This window comes from Seriola dumerili, unplaced genomic scaffold (assembly GCF_002260705.1).
Source record: "Seriola dumerili isolate Sdu_G_001 unplaced genomic scaffold, Sdu_1.0 BDQW01030839.1, whole genome shotgun sequence".
Classification (NCBI taxonomy): domain Eukaryota; kingdom Metazoa; phylum Chordata; class Actinopteri; order Carangiformes; family Carangidae; genus Seriola; species Seriola dumerili.
Window position 1 is genome coordinate 1 of NW_019205094.1, and position 3,789 is coordinate 3,789.

General features: G+C 44.7%; 1 pseudogene; it reads left to right on the top strand.

Moving 5' to 3' along the window:
- Window positions 1-752: 752 nt before the first annotated feature.
- Window positions 753-2,005, top strand: LOC111240282 (annotated as a pseudogene).
- The last annotated feature ends 1,784 nt before the right edge of the window (window positions 2,006-3,789 follow it).

Consider the following 3,789-nt stretch of genomic DNA (forward strand, 5'->3'; position numbering starts at 1 on the left):
GAACCACCAACCTTTCAGTTAACAGCCGAACGCGCTAACTGATTGCGCCACAGAGACAGGTCTGCTCTATGTGGGTGTGGCCTCGAGCATCAATCCACACCCATCTGCCCTTGTTACAATTAATATAATTGTCTCCCTCTAGACCTCAGGCTGATCAATGATAATGTTTCTACCAGTCCTCTAATGTAATTTTTAAACCAAAAGTAGGTTGTTGTTAGAGTATTAGAACACTGCTTCCAAATTTATTCATACATCTATCTGTTTCGGAAAATATGGAGGTATGGGTATTAACTGTTGCGTATGTCAGTCCTTATAATCTATACAGTATCTTTTCTTCTAGTTTGTCTGTTCACACAATTAATATTGAGACAAATCTACCTCCATATTACTGTTGTGTAGGAGCTGTGAAGAGTAGCACAGTTTCCTAATATGACTTATATTATATTTTTTGTCAGAGAAGCTTTATTGTCTTTTATGGTACTTTATAAAGCTACAGCAAACGTAATTCTCGTAATTTTCAAGAAACTTCGCACTTCCGATTTTCATCATGGGCCTGAAGGCAGCATCTGGACGGAGGGGGCAGGGTGCAGCAGTGAAATCCCTCCCCGGATTTGACAAACACGCACGCACCTTGACTGCTTGTAAACAGAAGCTCACACGTGACAGCGCGCGGCCGCATTGTCTGCTCGCGGACAAAGAACTGCACGGTTCACGATTATTGTTGTTACCGAGCGCCGGCGTCGGGCAGGTGAGCTGGCAGGTGCCATGACAACTGACGTTATATGCCCCGAAATGAAGCCGACTCTCCCGCTGCGTTTACACCGCGACGTCCGGTGAACTTCTTCATGTCTGGATCCCAAACCCGACGCTCCGGACGGATAACGACGTTAGCTGCGCTTTCGCCCGCTCGCACACAGCTGGGTAAACAAAGCTGGAAATCCTTTGTTTCACCGTTTTATTTTTCCCGGTTTGTTCGTTTCTGCTCCGGCGGATTTTACTTTTCTAGCTGGCTCCGACCGTTAGCTGGCTAGCTGAAGCCTTTAGCGTCGACATCCGAATTGATTTTTTTTTTTGCTAGCTAACCGTTAATCTACTTGTCTTTTTTTACTGGCTGGATGAGATGTCATTCACCATGGAGGACAACTTGGAGTCCGGATGGGTGTCCGTCCGACCCCGGGTCTTCGACGAAAAAGAGAGGCACAAATTTGCTTTTATTGTGGCCTGGAACGACATCGAGGGGAAGTTCGCCATAACCTGCCACAACAGAACCGTGCAGAGACGGGCCAATTTCCTTGACCCGCTCCTCGACTGTAGCCCCGCCGCCACTGCGCCTCCAGCCCCCGGTGCCTCGGTGGCAGAAAAACACACGTCGAGAAAAGATGAAGTCTGCCAAGCGGGCAAAGTTAGACCACACTCCGTCCCCAAAGGAAAGCCCACAACGGATATGAAGGGTTTAAAAGTCGGGGGTTCACAGACTTTAGAGTGTGTCAGCCACACGTCGGGATCCTGGGATATTGTGACACCCAAGGTTATAGATATCGAGATCCTGGACCCCGTGGATGCCCTCTTGTCCCCGGATGATTCAGACCCAGGGGACCGTGAGAACAGCGGCCGCGAGGACTTCAGCTGGGCCGGGCTGTTCTCCTTTCAGGACCTGAGGGCAGCCCACCTCCAGCTGTGCGCCGTCAATTCGGACCTAGAGCCATGTTTACCGTCTTTCCCGGAGGAGCAGTACGGAGTGTGGACGGTGCTCTTCGGTGCACCCGGGATGTCACCGCGGGAGACGGAGGCCCTGTGCTACCAGCTGCAGGTGTACCTGGGTCATGCCCTGGACACCTGCGGCTGGAAGATCCTCTCACAGGTGCTTTTCTCCGAGAGCGACGACACGGAGGAGTACTACGAGAGCCTGAGTGAGCTGAGGCAGAAAGGCTACGAAGATGCGCTGGAGAGGACCAAGAGACGCATGCAAGAGGTGAAATTAATCATATTTATTCATGTAGTTTGAAGAGAAGATGTTTGGTGGAGTTTAAAAAACAACATATACACTCTTTGCAAACACGTATTTCAGTTTCCCCAAAAAACATTAAAAACATTAGTTTAAAAATGTTTTTGCATATGAGTTTAGCAAAAAAATGACTAGAAAATCTGCAGTACTGTTTTTCTAGACCTCTGACCTTGTGCAAAACTCATGTATGCACCATAAATGAATAATGTTTTTATTGTAAAATGCATCCATCCATTCATTCATCCATTTTTTTTTGCTGCTCATCAGTTGGTCAGATAAAACAAGACAGCTGAAGATGTCACTTTGGGATGTGAGAAACTATAAATGGCACTTATTATAGATAAAATATTATTGTCTAAGAAATAATTTGCAGATTAATCAACAATGTAAATACAAATAAGTTGTAGCAAGAAGTATTGATAAACGTGATATGGATTTAAAAATACAACAATTCAAGACTGGTTCTGCTGGTTTACATTGATATATTTCATACTTTGTCCAGTGTGATCATGAAACAGGTGTTAAATTACTTTCTAATGTGATTAAAATGTCTTAAATTTAACTTGGTGGCAGCAGAAACCCTGAGACTGGTCCCATACAGAATGTAGTTTCCAGAGTATAATTATGCCTCATGGTCGGCTCATTCTCCTCCTCTTCCTTTGACCCCCCACCCCCACCCCCACCCCTCCTCCTGTGATAAACCATCTGTTGCTGCACGTTCACAGGCCTGTAATATGAGCGGGTCTGGCCAGACATCACACTCCAGTTGGCTGAGCAGTTTGAAGGGAGTTGCACAGAAACATGGGAGAACAATTAGAGGTGGAGTCCCAGAAATGACGTGTCACCACCACAGCTGTTGAGGCTGTTCCAGTGTTTGTCCACATAGCTGAAGACATATAAGTAGCTCAACAAGCATGTGAGATGCTGCCAAATATTTTCATTTTTGTTTGTAGCACATGTATCATATGTTACCTGGTTGTTACAGCAGACAAAATGAGTGAGCGACAAGCCCAACAAGAGCATTGTGGACACTGCTATGAAGTCTAAATAAAACCAAGGTCATGACCAGTGTGTGTTTTGAGAGGAGACAAAGCCTCAGCCAAAGTCTTTCACCTTCTTTGTTGCGTTGTTCGACAGATTGACACACAAAGCACAAACAGCTGGGGAAGGGCTCGGTCCAACCAGGAAGAAATTATTTTAATGACATAATGTCTCACTCACACACTCAGAGGCAACTTTATTAGGTACGCCGGTAAAATCTGATGCAATCCAACAAAACAGCTCAGCCAGAAAGTTCATTTTTACAAAGATAATAATGTTCACGTCTGATTGACAGGAGGACTGTACAGGTGTACCTAATAAAATGACTTGGCCGGTGAATGTAACAAAGCTCTTCTTGCACAAATCTTTTAAAGGAGATTGTGACCGTTTTGTTCCGCTCAGTTTTATCAAAATAACACACAGATTTGGTCGAATTCAGTGTAGAAAATGTAGGATCTTGTGGTTAGTCAGTGGGGAGTTTCCTGGATTGTTTGTGCGGCTGGGAAAATATGTCAAAACAAAGAAGATAAGAGAGGTCAAGTAATGTGACTGTCTGCATGTGAGGATGTCACAGTGGTGTTGAAAATGCTTCAAATCATAAACGGTAGTAGAGCTCAGATGAGTCAATTAATCTATTTGTTTATTGGCAGAAAATTATTCAGTTGTTTCTCAAATGTGAGGATTTGCTGTTTTTTGTTTTGAACTGTTGGTCAGACAAAGAAAAAGTAATTTGAAGATGTCTT